At 41.6% G+C, this 18,817-nt stretch overlaps 1 protein-coding gene and 1 long non-coding RNA gene across 4 annotated transcripts in view; both read right to left on the bottom strand.

Moving 5' to 3' along the window:
* Window positions 1-18,817, bottom strand: part of RNF150 (ring finger protein 150) — a 248,337-nt gene that overhangs the window by 204,158 nt on the left and 25,362 nt on the right. The gene's annotated exons all lie outside the window — the stretch shown is intronic.
* Window positions 366-5,805, bottom strand: LOC146400943 (uncharacterized). The gene is made up of 2 exons (XR_014812901.1): window positions 4,607-5,805; window positions 366-3,900 (listed from the first exon to the last, which is right to left on the bottom strand). It is a non-coding gene; the product is annotated as an uncharacterized LOC146400943 (long non-coding RNA).

Genomic DNA, 18,817 nt, shown 5'->3' with positions numbered 1-18,817 from the left:
TTTTCTTGCGTTTACAAACTTTTAGACTCTCCAGAGATGCTTACCATGTACTCAAAACATAAGTTTACCCCATGTTTTCTGACTATGAAGACTCGCAGTAAAAGGCATATGCCTAATGAACTGACAGAAAGGTTCATGAAAGATGGTGAAAACAGTAATGACACTACACAATACCCCCTTACCCAAAAAAAGCAAAGAGAAATAACCAATTCTTTTGAATTTGTATAACTAGGAAATGAGATCGTTAGACACTGACTTCATACCATAAGCAGGAAAAACATCATCAATAACCACGCTCCAAAAACCAAATGACTCATTAATAAAGCTTTGTGCTGAAGGCCACAATCTTGATCCTAAATTAAATCTTTTCTTTTTGTCTTTGTCCTCCTTCCTTTGTACTCTAAGAACTATTAACAGGTTTGATTTACATAATGATGGTTTTGGTTTTAGTGAGTGATTTTGACTCTGCCTTGTCTGGAAGTGACAAAGAAGCTGGAGTTACAAAGAGGTGCTGAGCCAAACTGAGCATCAGCATCGTAAAAGCCATGTGAGTGTATGAGGGGCACCTTAAGGACCCCGATCAGGAGGAAAGCGAGGGAGGAGAGCCTTGTTATGCATTTCCATTTGTCCCTTCTTTTTTTTCTCCTTCTTTTTACAGCAGCACCTGTGACATATGGAGGTTCCCAGGATAGGGATCAATTTGAAGCTGCAGCTGCCGGCCTACATCACAGCCACAGCAATGCAGGATCCAAGTGGCGTCTGTATCTTACATGGAAGTTTGTAGGAATGCTGGATCCTTAACCCACTGATCAAGGCCAGGCAGGTATTGAACCCATATCCTCACGGGTTCTTAACTGGCTGAGCCACAATGGCTGAGCCATTCATCCCTTCTTTTCTGCCCAAAGACATGGAGACCCTAAGCAGGGACACAAAGTTGGTTGTGGAGTCCTTTCTGCCAGTGTGACAGCATGTGTGCATACAGTTCACGTGTATATGCACAAAGTGGCATTGTATTAATCCCTCACATGACTGATATCTTCCTCGGCACATATGAAAGCTACAAGGGCAACTAAAGCTTTACTAAAATATGCATAAAGGAAGACTGAACAAAGATTGAAAACAAGCTCTTTGGAAGTGTTGTGGGAAATCAAGTTAACAGGTTGTATAAGTGTGCCTTCCCCATCTCTGCACACATAGGTCAAATTTCTCTCTCTCTCTCTTTTTTTTTTTAAAGGTCCGCACCCACAGCATATGGATGTTCCCAGATTAGGGGTGGAATCAGAGCTGCAGTTGCCGGCCTATGCCACAGCCACAGTAATGCTGGATCCAAGCTGCATCTGCAATGCTGGATCCTTAACCCACTGAGCAAGGCCAGGGATCAAACTCACATCTTCATGGATACCTGTCAGATTCGTAACCCATGGAGCCACAACAGGAACTCCCCAATTTCTCTCCTTTAATAAGTAGTATAATGTGGTATTGGTCAGATTACCCCAAATCTGAATAACATTTCAATTTATGTAGAAGGAACACATGGTCAAAAAATGCACCTAATTCATTCCTAGGTATCAATCAGAAACCATGACAGCTCCGCACGCTGTTTATCATTTTAATGATGCAGCTTAGCAGGCAACTGTTTCTATTACCTAAAGTACTATTGCTTTCTCCTAAATAGTTGGAAAGAATCATATCATTCCTCAGGGTCTGGAGTAATACTGTATATGTGAAAATATTCACTCAAACTATACTTTGGAAAGACAAAGAACATCCAGATCTAACTTTTCTCCAGGAAACAAAACCAAATAAAGGGTTTTATCTTTTGAAAGAAGGAACCTGATGGGCAAACGCAAAGCTAAATACCAGGGATATGGTGTTCTGAAAATAATCCCATTGTCTACTTTTATGGTAACTCTTTTAAATCTGCCAACTATGGAAACAAAATGGACCTTAAAAATAACAGAGAAGCATTTTTCACTTTTCCCATCCAGTCTATCCTTGGTGGCCTGAGAGTTGAGTTGGTACTAAAGGATGCTTAGGCTTCTGATCAACAGAGACGACAGTCCTGGTATAGACACCGCATGAACCAGAGTGTGGAGTCAGGAATACGCTCGAAGAACACAGAGGTGAAAAGACTGACTGGTTGAAATTAAGGTGAATTTCGGCGGAATGTGGGTTGGACAACACGGAGAACGTATTTTACAAACACACTGCCATACTATCTCCCATCCCACAGGTTCTTCTCACAAGGCGACCCTGAACTCCTCCCATGGAGAGGCAGGGTCTGCAGCCCTCTCCTTACACCTAGTGGGGCAAGCTTTGGGACTCTCTCCACCAACAACTATTACAGAAGCTTTGCAGTTTCTGAAGGTAGAAAACGCAAATGCCTCGCTCTCCTGTGATATTCGCTCTCCAAGCCTAGCTGTGAGGAATTCCATCTAGTCCAAGGGGCACATTACAGGCAGAAGCCGAGTGTACGGTGCTCATTTGACACCCTCGAGAAGGTCTCCACAAGAGCCAGCATTAACCACCAGATGCATGAGTAGAGACGCTGCCAGACTACCCCAGCCATCAAGTCACCCCAAATTTTGAGTCTTCTCAGCTGAAAGCCCAGACCCTGGGGATCAGAGATGAGCCATTGCCTCTGGACTCTGTCCAAATTCCTGACCCACAGGATCTGTGAGCATGGAAATGTTTGTTTTATGCCACCTAAGGTCTGAAACAGTTGGTTACACAGGAAAAGTAACTGGAACAGCTACCTATCCACTGTGAGGCAAGTATTAGAACTCATAGGACCAAAAGGTGTGATGGGAAACCATGAGAGATTTTCAAGTGGCATGATTTCGTAATTAAGAGTTTAGGACCTTAGAGAGGATAAGCTAGTATGAAGAAAAATTGTTTAAAAAAATCCTAAGCTTGGCCTGGTCTAATTTCAGCAGAAGAGAATGAAACAGGACAGAAGACACAAGTAGCTGGAAGAGTCAATGAATTTTGACACTAACGGAGTTTGAAAGAGGAAGGAGTAAGGGGGTAGAGGGTCTCAACCACTCCTCCCGGGGCCATCCACGAGCAGGACAACAGAAAAGATGGCCAGTTACCTGGAGGTGGGAGAAGACAGACAGCTTGTGTTTTGGACTCAAGAAATCCTCCTCTTACGATATGCTACAGCACACCTGCCTGGTAGGGTTGGGGAGAAACCTTTCCATCACGACTCTCCAGACTTCCATTTATTCGTGCCTGCATTTCATTCGTCCTTTCATTCAATCAAGATATGCGAAGCATTAGGTGCCAGGTTTTTGCAAGCAGTTTGCATAAAAGATGAATAAATCACAACTCATAGTGACATGAAAACCATTATGGAGAAGGAAACAGCGATGTTATAAAATGCAACCAGCACAAAGTTAGCAAAAATAACAGACAGCCACAATTCCAACATTTAAAAAATTCTTAAGACGTAATCTGAATCTTTACTGAATTCTCTGATAGCTGTCGAGGAGGTAATCATAAAATGTTTAGCATAAAATGTATCATAAAATATAATAAAAAAATGTTTAAAAACCTTCTTTGGATCTTGTAGTGAGTTGAACAGTGGCTCTTAAGAAGATATGCCCACATCCTACCCTTGGAAACTGTGACTATGACCTTATTGGGAAAAGGTCTTTGCAGACATAATTAAGGACCATCTTGAGATGACAAATGTCCTTATGAGAGAAAGGCAGAGAGCTCACTGAGTCTCATACATATTAGGGAGGAGACCATGTGAGGACAGAGGCAGGGCCTTCCCTTCGTGGCTCAGTGGTTAATGATCCTGACTAGGATCCATGAGGATGCTGGTTTGATCCCTGGCCTTGCTCAGTGGGTTAAGGATCTGGTGTTGCTGTGAGTGGTGGTGTAGGCCAGCAGCTACAGCTTCCAATTCGACCTCTTGCCTGGGAACCTCCATATGCCTCGGGTGCGGCCCTAAAAAGCCAAACAGAGGCAAAGACTGGAACTACCAGCAGCTGGAAAGGCAAGGAAGGACTCTCCCCTAGAAACTTGCAAGGAACATGGCCCTGCTGACACTTTGATTTCAGACTTCTGGCTGTCAGAACACATTTCTGTTGTTTTAAGCCACCTAGTTGTGGTCATTTGCTAAGACAGTCCTAGGAAACTGATATCACCTCTTTCTCTCCAAAGGCCCCATTACTCATTTCAACTTTTTGCCTCAAATCTTTTTTTCTTCCCACAACTCCAACCAACCTGAGTCTCATCACTTCTCCCCAATTCCTTTCCACTCTTCCAAATAGGTCTCTTTCTCCAACAGGTCTGTACTCTCTAGAAACTTAGTAAATATGTCAACTTTTTGGTATTCTTCCAATTATCTTGATTTACTTATTTTTCATGAAGGTAATGCTAAAATCCCCTCTAAATGTGGAGTTTTGAAAGTGTTAAGAGTGAGTCCACTAGATTTTATTTAGACTCTATAGGAGGTACAGCACAAATTCATGACTGTAATGTCTTCCTCTTTTTTTTTTTTTTTTTTCTTTTTAGGGCTGCACCCATGGCATATGGAGGTTTCCAGGCTAGGGGCTGAACTGGAGGTGTAGCTGCCAGCCTACACCACAGCCACAGCAACACAGGATCTGAGCTGTGTCTACGACCTACACAACAGCTCACGGCAACACCAGATACTTAACCCACTGAGCAAGGCCAGGATCAAACCTGTGTCCTCGTGGGTGTTAGTCGAGTTCATTAACTGCTGAGCCACAACGGGAACTCCTGTAATGTCGTCTAAGTAAATTATTCCTGTTAGTAATAAGCAGTCTTTCTCTTTATCCCTATCAATGCTTCTGCTTTAATTCCTATTTTATTCAATATTACTATTGTGGTTAAGACCCACTTACTTTTAGTTAGTAAGGGGAGTGTGTGTGTACACAAAAGCAGTATTTTAGCATTAAATTAATTGGTACTATAGATGAACTACACACAGATCTGCTTACCAGCTTAGCAAGGTACGTGTCCCAGTTTAGCAGGTGAAGGTGTATACTTAAAGGAACTACGTCAGGTGTACACAGTGGATAGTACTTAGATCATGTCAATGGACTCCTGTTTTTTGAAGCCAAATTTATGGTTACCAAAGGGGAAATGTGGGAGTGGAGAGGGATAAATTAGGGGGGTGGAATTGACGTATGCACACATAAAACAGATATATACATTTATAAATATAGGTAACAAGGACCTACTGTATAGCATAGGGTAAACAATTTAATACTGTGTAATAACCTTTATGGGAAAAGACTCTGAAAAGGAATGGCTATGTGTATGTGTACCACTGATTTACTTTGTCTTACTCCTGAAACTAACACAACTTCGCAAGTCAACTATACTCCAATAAAATTTATTTTTTTAAAAAAGCCTGACATGAGGAGTTTCCATCATGGCTCAGTGGTTAACGAACCCGACTAGGATCCATGAGGACGAGGGTTCGATCTCAATGGACTCCTTTTGATGTCCCTCTGAAATACAGAATAACTCCTGCAGGTATTAAAGAGAGAAACCTATAGAGGGAGGTCACAGCTGACACTGTTCTCTAGCCTGGAGTATAGAAATCAACCACCACTGTGTATTTGAACTAAAACGGCCCACCCCTTGTTACAACAGTACTAAGTCAACAGCCCAACCAAATGGGGCATGACTAAGGAGTCTCTGCTTCGAAAAAATTTACTCTTTTCTCTCTATTGCATTTTCTTTTTTCTTCTCTTTTCTTTCCTTTTCCTTTCCCTTTCCTCCCTCTCCCTCTGTCCCTTCCTTCCTTTCTTTTTTGGACACATCCTGGGCATATAGAAGTTCCAAGGCTAGAGATCAAACCCATGCCACAGCAGTGACCCAAGCTACTGCAGTGACAGTACCAGATCCTTAGTCTGGATCCTCTATCCACCGATGTAAGTGTGATGTTAAAATCCCTAATTATTATTGTGTTGCTGTCATTTCTCCCTTTAAGTCTTGCGCTGCACCACAAGAGAACTTCTTTTATTGCATTTTTTTTTTTTTGGCCTCTTTTTTTTTTTTTTTTTTTACCTCTACCTTTCCCTCTCCCTGTTCTTCTATTCCTTTCTTTATCTTCTCTCAGAGCCTAATTCTCTCTTTCTACCGTAAAAATTAATTTCTTCCTTCCATCTCCATCGCTTCCCCCCCCCCATCCCTTAGTATCCTTTCTGCTGCATCCCACAGATTTTGGTATGCCGTATTTTCACTTGCCTTCAGGTATTTTTGGGTTTCTTCTTTGATTTCTTCATTGACCCAATAGTTGTTCAGTAGCATGTTGCTCAGTCTCCACATACTTTTCTAGCTTTTTTCTTGTAGTTGATTTCTGGTTTCATATCACTGTGATCAGAACAGATGCTTGATATGATTTCAATTTTTTTCTAAAATTTATTGCCACTAGTTTTATGTCCCAACATATGGTCTATCCTTGAGAACATTCCATGTACACTTGAGAAGAATGCGTATTCTGACTGAATTTGGATGGAATGTTCTGCATAAATCTATCAGATCCATCTGGTCTCATGTTTCATTTAAGACAGCTGCTTGCATGCTGACTTTCAGTCTGGATCCTCTATCCACCGATGTAAGTGTGATGTTAAAATCCCTAATTATTATTGTGTTGCTGTCATTTCTCCCTTTAAGTCTGTTAATACTGCTTTATATATCTTGGCACTCCTATATTACGCTCATGTCTTCTTGATGAATTTTCACTTTTATCATCATGCAATGTCCATATCTGTCTTTTGTTACCTTTTTTGGCTTAAAGTCTATTTTGTCTCATATAAGTATGGCTACACCTGCTTTTTTTGGGGGTGTGGCTGCCATTAGCTTGGAGAGACATCTTCCATCCCTTCACTTTGAGCCAATATCGATCTTTCTTTCTTTCTCTCTCTCTCTCTTTCTTTCCTTCTTTCTTTCTCTTTCTTTCTTTCTCTCTCTCTCTTTCCTTCCTTTCTTCCCTTCCTTCCTTCCTTCTCTCTCTCTTTCTTTCCTTCTTTTTTAGGGCTGCACTTGCAGCAATATGGAAGTTCCCAGGCTAGGGGTCAAATCGGAGCTGCAGCCTGTGGCTGCTAAGCCGAAGCCAAAGCAACACTGGATTTGAGCCGCAGCTTCAAGCTATACCACAGCTCACGGCAATGCCAGATCCTTAACCCACTGAGCAAGGCCAGGGATTGAACCTACATCCTCATGGATACTAGACGGGTTCTTCACCTTCTGAGTCACAACAGGAACTCCACTTTGAGCGTATGTTTATCTTTGGAGCTGAGGTGAGTCTCCTGGAAGTAGCATCTAGTTGGGTCTTATGCTTTAAACCATTCAGTCATTCTGTTTTTTGATTGATGAATACAGTTCATTTACATTTAGGGTGATGACTGATAAATGAGGACTTCGTACTGCCATTTTATCTTCTGTTTTTTGGTTGCTCTCCGTCTCCACTGTTTCTTTTTCCTTACGTTTCTGTCTGCTGTTTTAGTTTGGTGGTTTTATATTATGTTTCACTCAGTTTCCTCTTTTTTATGTTCTGTGTCTCTGCTCTAGATTTATGTTTTGTGGTTACCAGGGGATTTCTAGACAATGTCCCAGATAAGGTGGTCTTTTTTCTGCTGAGAGCATCTTATCTTCACTTATCTACACAGGTTCCATCCTTTTCCTCTTCCTCTTTTATGTTTTTATTGCCTCAAACTATTCCTTTTTATGTCCTGAGTTGGTTACCAAATTGAAATGGCTATAGTTATCTTTACTGCTTTTCCCCCTTTTAACCTTTATGCCAAAATAACGTGTTTAAAAACCTACTCTGATACAGCAATGCAATTTTCTGATTCTTTTTATCACTTACTCAAAGTTTTGCATATGTTTGATTTTTCTGGTAGAACTCCTTTCAACATTTTTTGTAAAGCAGGTCTAGCCTTGATGAGCTCCTTTAGCTATTATTTGTCTGGGAAAGAAAAGGCATCAAATTTTAACTAGCAAAAAAAAAAGAAATGTGGATCTAATCAAATAAAAAAATTTTTTTTGTCTTTTTTGCTATTTCTTCGGCCGCTGCCGTGGCATATGGAGGTTCCCAGGCTAGGGGTTCAATCGGGGCTGTAGCCACCGGCCTATGCCAGAGCCACAGCAACTCGGGATCCGAGCCGTGTCTGCAACCTACACCACAGCTCAGGGCAATGCCGGATCCTTAACCCACTGAGCAAGGGCAGGGACCGAACCCGCAACCTCATGGTTCCTAGTCGGATTTGTTAACCACTGCGCCACGACGGGAACTCCCTAACCAAATAAAATTTAACAGGATACATGAAAAAAATTACTTCTACGTTCATTGACCCACAAATGCAATCACATAAGACTAGGATAGGGAAGCATATCTTAGTGGCACACTTAGAAAGCAATTATAGAGGCTCATGACCCCATGCAAGAATAGCAATGTAGCAACCCAAAGAGCCAATGCATCCTTCAGTTACATATATAAAACATAATACCTAGATGCTGGGTTCATACCCTCAGATGGCTACACGTCTGTAGGTGAAGCACACCGGTCAGGAAGGGACAGTGAACTGGGAGCATGTGCCCTGTCTCTAGTCAGAGCCACTGCTCCACTCCCAGCAATGGTTGTTTTTTTAGGAATGAGGGCCCAGGGTTACCAGAGTTCCTGATTTTTCCAGAGAAGTTGGAAATCTGGATTTCTATGCAACATCTCCATTTTTTTCTAAACACTATTTATTAAAAAATTTAATTAAACTATATATGCCCCCAAAGAGCCCTACCCTCATGGGAGGCCTGTTTTGGGGCAACCTTTTCAGATGACAGGAAAGGACAGCCCCCTGTATCTAATCTAGGTGAGTCCACACCTGGAATAGTGTGCTTTCCTGGGCACTAACCTTAAGGAGAAACAGTGAGGAGGAGGAGTGGCAGATCAGTGACAGAGATGGAGATCTGGCTTCTGGACCAGTGAGAACAGGGTTAGAATTACAGCTCCACTTCTTACTAGAAATGTGGCCTCAAGCAACTTTCTTAACGTCTGCAGGTCCAGTTTTCTCATCTGTAAAATGGGGATCATCATAATCCTACCCCAATAGGACGGATGTGAGGACTAAATGACCAAATGAGCTAACGTGTTCGAAGAGCTAAGCCCATGTATTGCACATTTTAGGCTAATCAATAAGTGAGAAAACAGAAATATATAAGGAACTGTGGAAACTTGAGATTTTCCCTCATGTTAAAAAAAAAATAACAAATGGCAACATGGTACTTGTTGTTAACTGTTTGACTATGTGGGGGTGGCTTAGCTAGCCTTATTTATAAGGTCCAAGGGCAGGACTGGAAAGAGACAATGGGCAGAAGTTAAAGGGAGGCACATTTGGATCTGATTAAGTTAGGTAGACTCTGCTATCTCCTCCTTTCACTGGAGGAAATTAAACCCAAATTAGACAGCTACTGGGCAGATAATGCAGGAGAGCGTTCAAATATTGAACTAGAAATTAGATAAACCAGACGACCCTCAGGCCCATCTAATCCCGAAACTTCTGTGATGCGCTTACACAGGAGCAAATTCATTCAACTTCTCAGATGTCCTTGTAAGGCAGATCCACTGATTTATACGGAAGAAGCTACCAACATTAAAGAAACTAAAAGCCCAAGCCAATAGTGCAGATGTGCCAGAAAAGAATCACCACTAAGGGTTCCATGGACTGTGCCAACACACACATACACATACAGTGCTCAAAGCTAACATACTGTAATCTCAGTAGGTATACTGACTTCAGTCAAGGCTACTGTGATCATAAAAGCTCACAGATCCAATATTTTATTTTGGTTGGTATCAAGGAAAAGGGAGACAAATGTGACATCTTTTTTTTTTTAACTTTATTTTTATGGCCACACCTGTAGCATATGGAAATTCCCAGGCTGGGGACTGCATCCAAGCCACAACTGTGACCTATGCCGCAGCTGTGGCAACACAAGATCCTTTGATTCATTGTGCAGGCCCAAGGATTGAACCTCAGCCTCTGTAGCAACCCTAGCTGCCGCAGTCAGATTCTTAACCCACTGTGCCACAGTGGAAACTCCCAAAAGTGACATCTTATGGAAATTTGTATTCATTACTTCTTTCTCGAAAGCCCTTGATAACAGGTACCTGAAATGTTTATCCTTAGCACCATTAAAAATCCCGTACATTTATGGACACTAGATTTATTACATTCAAAGATACATTATCTTACTCCTTTTCTTATAATGCATCATGAGGCAAGTGAAGCGGAGATTTCCATTTTACAGACCAGAAAATTGGGCCCTGGGGGGGATAAAGTGAGTAAGCGGCAATGCAGAATCTTCTAATTCCAATTCCATCTGCTTCTCATTATGGCATACTGTATTTTAAAAGGCCCAAGTAACTTTTTCTCCTTTGAGAAGAGTATAAGCATACGTTTTATACATGGATAAAGAGAGAGGGTCTGATTTATTTACTCCTGTAGATGGATAAAGAAAGTAATTCCAGAACAAAACACATATGTAAATAAACTGGATAAAATATTTTAAACATTTCTCGTAAAAAAAATGAGTTGGGGAAAAAGGCCAGAAACACTAAAAAGGCATGAGTGCACACATGTAAACTGGACCTGAAGCGCTGTTGCCCTAAGGGCATATCCTACTCCTAGAGGCCTTGAACCAGGACTTATGAACCACACCTGTTGGTGAAAGAAGACAAAGCCTGAGGCCCAGTAGGAGAGGAGGACAAAAAGACAGACTCCTGCGTAAAGGTGGGATCCCTAAAATACAAAACAAAACAAAAAAAAAAAAAAACCCCTCTGCCTGGTAGGAGAGTCTTCTGCTTAAGCCTTGGATCTCAGTAGGATTAAAAACAAAACAGAACAAAACAAAAACCCTTCCCTGGGTTATTTTTCACCCAAAACACACACCTGCACAGATAGGACAGCCTGAAGTCATCCTCCTGGGTGACCCATAACACCTCACCCCCAAACTGTTTTAAAGTGGCCTTGGGTTAGTACTTGGAGGCTTTTGGCAGAAGCGAAACCACAGAGACCTCTATAAACACATACCTCCAAAACAACAACAAAAACAACAAAAACCCAACAACAACAACAATAAAACAACCTCTCATGGAAAAAATTCTAAGGAACATAATCTCACAATCAAATTCACTAAACACATGAAAACATAAACCTTCAGGACTTAGACTAGGGGAAAAAAAGTACAGAGCGGACATGCAAAGCCTTCAGATATTAACAGCATATAAAATTAATGGGTCTATTATTTTTAAGGGAGTGAAAGATGAGACTGAAAAGATGATGAAAGATCAAGGGACTATTCAAACTGACTAAACAGATTTGAACAAAAACAATGCAAAATTGCAGAAACACATAAAATAACAGGACATTCATGTACACGTTCAGCAGAAGATTACAGACACAGCTAGAGAGACAGTGAGGTAGGAGGCAGAGCTGAAATATCACACAGAATGTGGAGAAGAGCAAATGAGGTTCAGAGACTTGCAAGATAAAAATACTCAACATCTGCTTGCTTGGAAGGTCAGAAGCACATAGAGGGGTGGAGAGGCAATGTTCTAAGATGATAACTGGAGATTTCCTAGGTAATGAGCTCCATGCCCACACACTTCACAGCAAAACTGCAGAACACCTGCCACACAGGGAAGATGCTGAGAAAGGGCAGAGCGAAAAGACATAATCCTATAAAGCAGTGACTGGGCACAACACGCTGACTTCTCAGTAGCAACAATGGAAGCTAAAAGGCAATAGAATGTTATCTTTGAAATGACTGGAAAAAGCAACGGTTAATAAGAGACTATGGCCAGAAGTCAGCAAACTTTCCGTAAAGTGCCAAATCATAAGTACTTTAGGTTTTGCAGGTCTGTCTGTCATATTCTTTTTTGTTGTTGTTCTGTTCTCGATTACCACTTTAAAATATAAAAAATAGGTCTAGCACAAAAATAGACCTCATATCAGACTTGGCCCCCGGTGGCCCCAGTTTGCCAGCCCTGAGAAAAGACAATGAAGTTTTTCATCCAGAAGGAAATAGACATTTTAATAAATGTACATATTAATTTTAATTAAGACATTGCCCACCAACTCTCGTTTAAGGAAACTTTGAAACAAAGTACTTTAGGGAGATGCAAAGTGACACCAAAAAGTCTGAGATGCAAGAAGAAATAATGAGTTGAACGTTAGTAAAACCCTGTAACAATCCAAATAAACACTACGCATGTTGTTGATTATATAGATAATGTGCGCAGTAAAAAAGTATACAGAATCAAACACTACAAAATAGGCTTCTGCTTTTGCAAATGATTTACAATGCTGGGGAAAGTGCTGTTCTCACTTAATAATAAAGAAAAAACAATAACCAGAAAAAAAACTACAGAATTGTAAATATTCTTGATCCTCTCAGAGGGCGGAGGGCACAGGGAACCCAAGAACAATGAATTCCAAGGAGAGAGGGAAGCATGCACTGGCTCACCTGGCGAGGCAGCCACATAGCAGAGGTAAGATGCCATCAGTTACCATTTTAAGAAACAGCTGGAAGGAATGTGGGAGCCAGGATGACATGTCAGTCTGAAACAGCTGGGAATCCCAAACACAGAGGGGTTTACAGTCAGCAGTAAATTCATGCCCAGGGGCCTCCCTTGAGCTCTCCTGGGAAGACCAAGGGCAGAGAAGGGGGCCAGGGAGGGAGAGGGCCCCTCGGAAGTACAGACATGGAGGGAGGTAGCAGCAGCCACTCCCAGGAAGGCATAAACCCCACTCCTCACCCAGACTCTTCTGTCATACGGGGCAAACATAACTAAAAAGAGAAGAGACCTAAATGTCCATCAACGGAAGAACTGGTAAAAATGGATAAATAAATCATGGCATGCTTTATACAAAATAGAATCTTCTACGTGCTTTAAAATGAATCCCCAAACCTAATCCTAAGGGAAAAACCAGATACAAAATGATTCTATGTATGTTAAATTAACCTGTTTTATAAAGTTGTATAAAATTTGTATGAAAATTTATATGTGTATATATATAAAGGTGATGTATACATAACACATTTTTCATTTTAATTTTTTTTTAATGGCTGCACTCACGGCATATGGAAGTTCCCAGGCCAGGGACTGAGTCTAAGCAGCAATGATGGGCTGGGGATTGAACCCACACCTCCTAAACGACCCGAGCTGCTACAGTTGGATTCTTAACCCAATGCACCACAGCAGAAACTCCACACATTTTTACATATTGTGCAAAAAGAGCAAAATAAAGACGTGTGTGTGTCTCTAGGGCTGCATAAACAAAAAAGCAAGGGAATGATTTAAGAACCTCAGGATAGTGGCGGCCTCTGGGCCCCTGTCCTGAATTCACCATGGAGGGGCACCCAGGGACTTCTAATGTGCTATTAGGAATATTGTAGTTAGTATACTGATGGCAGGGAATATGTCATATTTGCAGTTATCATTATTCTTTAACTTGACATATGTTACATGCACTATTACGCATACATGACAGATTTTGTGATGAAAGTAGAAGGTCTGTGCAGATGTGCATGTAACAGTTCACAGCAGTTCTTCCTGTGTCAGGGAGGGTGGAGGAGAGGATTAATGGCCACGTTTACTTCCTGCTCAATGTCCTTCTGTTTCTGGGTTTGCATGGGATTTTTGGAAAACACGGATACATATATATATATATATATATATATATATATATATATATAAGCACTGCAGATAATTTTAAGCAACTAAAACCGTGAATTATGTTCATTTTAGGAAGATTCCTTTCTGCTACATAGTAAAACTACCCCAAAAGGATGAACATAAGGTTTATACAACTTCCATGTTTCTAAGCTGCAGAAAGACATGTAATCATTAAAGAACAAATAGACCATATTTAATGAAACTTGAAAGACTTATTTGCCATATTTGTTCACTTTAGAAAAGATGGCAATTAAGTTTACTGCGGTCACAGAATCTTTTTCTTTTCATTCTGGACAAGGTACCATGGTGATTACAAGACTGCATATTCCTTTACATGGACAAGGGATCTCAAAGTCCTGATTAGCCAAGTGGAGAAAGTACTCTGAATGCTTGGCTGAAGTTCCAAGACATTTCAAGAATCAGTGTTGTATTTCTTTTATTCCTAAGTGACTTCCAAATTCCTTTCTTTGTTTAATAACAGCCAATAACCAGAGTGAGAAGAGCTTTGTGTGAGGGTTAACACTCTGTCATGCTCTTTCCAGGTCTAAAAATCTTTGGGGCTTCTTTTATAGCCATGTCCTCAGCAATAGAAAATGTGATGCAATTAGACTCTCTTTCATGTGGTTTTATCAGAGACAAGCAGCTCGAATAGAAAAGCATTATTTACCAAAGCAGACCACAGTCTGCAGAACTGTGTCATTTGGGGTTCTTCCTTTTCCCCAAATAGAGCATGAGTCCCATAGAACAAGGGCCCTTGTGTGTGCATCTCAGCATTGCCAGGGCCCAATTCAGTGCCAGGAACACCCAAGGGGATGATAACTGTTTGTCGAGTGCTTCTGGGTGTGCTTTGAAGCTCAGAAAACTAATTTCTTTCAGCCATCCACCCATATGTTTCGCAAACCTTTATTTAGTGTCAATTCTGAGCCAAAATGACAGCAGATATTGAGATGACAAATATGATTAATACCCTTTTCTGCTTTTAGGTGGTTAAGTCTACACTGAAGTATACTTTGGAATTATATCTATCAGCAACAACATGAATAAAACTCACCAACACAATGTTGTGTGAAAGATGCCAGATAAAAAAGAGTGCATTCTGTGTCAGTCTGTTCATATCGTCAAAACGGAATTTGACGTCAGAATAGTGGCTACCCTGGAGGAGATGAGCAGAAGGGGACCTGAGGGGACCTGGGGGGTCACTTAGTGGGTTTTTTTTCCTTAATCTTTCTGTGACCGCTTTTGGAAAATCCATCAAGTACCACGTCTGTGATTTGGGCATTTTTATATGTGCATGTTACACTTTACGTTCACTTTTAAAGAGAATATCACTTTCAGACTTTGTGGTGTGGCACAACAGGCATCTCTGCAGAGCCAGGACACAGGTTCAATCCCTGGCCCTGCACAGTGGGTTAAAGGATTTGGCGTTGCCGCAGCTGCGGTGTAGGTCTGGATCTGAGTCCTGGCCTGGGAACTCCATAAAAGACCAAAAAAGAAAAAAATAAATAAGTAGATAAAAAAGAACACTTTTTAAAAGCATGCGGCTTGTCTAAGTGGATTTCTCTATTGCTCATTCAATTCAGCACCTTCTCAACACTTTCCCAAACTCTAACTCCAATGCCACGTCCTGCAGAAAGTCTGCACTGAGCCCTAAACCTGAATGTATCTTTCCTTCCTTGGAACTGCCGCAGCGTTTCACTACTACATCTCCCTTACCTTCAAACAATCTTTAAAGAACACCATCTCTCCCAGTGCTTTGGATTTATTAGGTACTCAAAAATTCTTAAGCAAATAAACATGTGACTTTCTCTTCCCACTGCTCCACGTGGCCTCTTCCTGTGCTTCTGGGTGCTCTTTAACCTGTCCTTTTATTCAGCAAAGCATACACTGCACAGTCCCTGGGAACATCCAACTATGATGTTAATAAGCCTGAAACCCTTTTAATTTTTTTATTTTTTTGTCTTTTCCCTTTTTAGGGCCACCCCCACGGCATATGTAGGTTTCCAGGCTAGGGGTCTAATCGAAGCTACAGCTGCTGGTCTACACCACAGCTCATGGCAACGCCAGATCCTTAACCCACTGAGTGAAGCCAGGGATCGAACCCCCAACCTCATGGTTCCTAGTCAGATTCATTTCCGCTGCGCCTAGACAGGAACTCCAAAACCCTTTCTTCTCATGGCTTGGACACATTAAAAAGGAAACAGCATTGTTTTTTCACTCTCATAGTAAGTGTCTTAAAAAACTCAAAACAAAGGAAAAGCAACATTACCCGTAATTTACCATACACATTGTCTTGCAACTTGATCTTTATTCTTCAAATGCCACAAACATCTTCTCATGTCTGTACACGCAGTTCTTATTGAAGTTGATTGCATTCTGGAACAATGGTTTGGCATAAAGGCTGCAGGCAGAAAGCATGGATCCTACTTTGCTTCACCAACTCCCCCCCTGAGCTATGTCAAAATGTTTACTTTTAAAAACAACTTAAGTTTTTATTAAAAAAAAAAAAAGTCCATTCACGAGAACTATGTTAGAATAAACCCCTAAGAGGTTTATTTTCCAGGTTAAAGTATACAGGTTACAAAGGATTTCCCAGAGTACACTGTCAGATGTGAAGACTGCAATAATGGATGCTTCTGCAATAGCAAATTCCACATCTCACCAAAGCAATGTTTTCACCTCTTAATAACTCTGAAATCACGTTCCTTATAATCGATGGTATCTTACTATCACTGTCAAGCAGCTGGCTGTTGGGATCTGGTTAAGTACTTGTGCCAAGATGCAACTTCTCAGCCAGGAAAAGGACTTAGAGATGGTTCCAGTAAGGGAGGTAAGTGCTGACTGTCATCTGAAGACAATGTGCTACCTTCTTGAAGCTTAAGAAAGTGCCAGCAGAAATTCAGCAGGTTAGAAAAAAAATTCCGGTGCAACAAGAGGTGATCATACTAAATGAAGTAACTCAGAAAGAGAAAGACAAATACCATACGGTATCACTTACATGTGGAATCTAAAATGTGGCACAAATGAACCTATTATAAAACAGAAAGAGACTCACACACAAAGAGAACAGACCCCTGGTTGCAAAGAGGGTGGGGGGATGGATCGGGATGGACTGGGAATTTGGGGTTAGCAGATGCAAACTATTACATTCAGAATGGATAGGTGGAGTTCCTGTCATGGCTCAGCGGTTAACAAACCCAACTAGCATCCGTGAGGACTTAGGTTCAATTCCTGGCCTTGCTCAATAGGTTAAGGATCCAGCATTGCTGTGAGCTGTGGTGTAGGTCGCAGATGCAGCTCAGACCCTGTGTTGCTGTGGCTGTGGAGAAGGCCTGGCAGTTACAGATCTGACTTGACCCCTAGCCTGGGAACCTCCATATACAGCGGGTGCAGCCCTAAAAAAGACAAAAAAAAACAAGACAAAACGAAACTATTCTGCAATGGCCCTACTCTATCTAATAGGATCGTCTCCTCCTGAAAGGTAGCCTTTTGGGGATTCGTCTCCTTCCTCCCCATTTCACTAGGTTTGCACCTTTGTATACTGTTATACTGAAGATTAATCCTAAGAGTTATTATTTATAATTTTAATATAATTTTGTATGGTGATCACACCTATTATTGCTGGTATCAAAAGGTGAAAAAAAATATTCCTTTCCAAAGAACTGGCACCAGGATTACTCTAAAGACGAAAAACATCTTTGCTTAGGGCAAGAGGTGAAAGAACTCAAGAGCCGGGCATCCTGTGCGTCCAAAGATCCAGGGAAGAAGGTGAAATGGCTCTACAATAAGTGGGGAGAGAAAAGTATTTACTGTGTGGAGCAGTGGCTGTCAGAGAAAGGAGAGATGGGAGAGAGGAACCCCAGGAAAGCTGAAGACTGGACATGGCCTGGGAGGGAGCAGGAGCCAGAGAAACTTCCGTTGAGTGGTGGTCAAGTTCTTGTCCAGCCACCAGGGGAACAGTACTCTGACCCAGTGTCTACACCTAAAATAAGGGAGTGGAGCTCTTGAGAAGTCCGTTGAGAAACCACATAAGGAAGTGGACAGGCTGACTTCTGTGGCAATATCTACTTCAGGGGGGCAGGTGGAAAAACTGGGGACCAGAAATGCGAGAGTGAACCTAGCACGATACTAGGAAATGACTGACATGATGACAAAAAGAGGAAGTGTCACTCACCCACATCACCACTGATAAAAGAAAATCTTTCAAGAACAAACATACCTAAAATGCTGATCTATATAGTATGTGACGTGACCTCTCAAACTTTCAGCAAAATCCTTTGCACTAAAACAGGAGTGTGAGCAGTTCCCGATGTGGCGCAGTGGGTTACGGATCCAGTGTTGCTGCATCTGTGGCATAGGTCTCAGCTTTGGCTTGGATTCAAGTCCCGGCATGGGAATTTCCATATGCCTTGGGTTGGGTGTAGCCCCCCCCCCAAAAAAAAAAGAGAGTGAGATTGTGTGTGTGTGTGTGTGTGTGAGAGAGAGAGAGAGAGAGAGAGAGAGAGAGAGAGAGAGAGAGAGAGAGAGAGAGAGAGAGAGAGAGATTTTAGTAGGGTCTTTGTCTTGGGGAGGAGGAGGGGAGGGGGAGGGGTGGGTAAAGAGGGGGCAGGGAGAAGATGGGGGAAGGGAGGGAGAATCTAAAACCCCATTAGGTTTGGATCACCCTGGTGTAAACAGAGCCGTTAGCAAAGGTCTCATGGCAACCATGAAAATAAAAGCTCCCTGGAAAGCTCAAAAAATCCCAGAGAAGGATCTGATCTTTTCCAAAACTCAGAATGATGATTCAAATCTTCATAACACAGCCCTCAAGGGACTGGAGTCCCCACCTGCTATCTGGATTTCACTTTATCGAAAGGCTGTTTGCTTAATTCCATAGTGTGCTAATTATGGTCTAATCTTTATAGATTTATGAACACCTTCCAGTTCTTTCAAAATCTTTCCTAAGGAAAGCAGTGATTTCCATCAAGACATATAACTCTCTTTTGAAAGAACAGGGTGAGGGATTTTCAGCTGCAATTGGAGAGGAAGTTCTGGAATGGATTCTGGAATCCTTTCACTAATGGAAAGGAGTACTATTTTTTCTTCTGCCACATCAAA

The sequence above is a fragment of the Sus scrofa genome, chromosome 8, assembly GCF_054392235.1.
Source record: "Sus scrofa isolate SSC_HxYL_T2T_F1_AM1 chromosome 8, Sscrofa_HxYL_maternal_Yorkshire_Landrace_v2.0, whole genome shotgun sequence".
Taxonomy (NCBI): domain Eukaryota; kingdom Metazoa; phylum Chordata; class Mammalia; order Artiodactyla; family Suidae; genus Sus; species Sus scrofa.
This window is presented reverse-complemented; position numbering and strand designations above follow the sequence as displayed.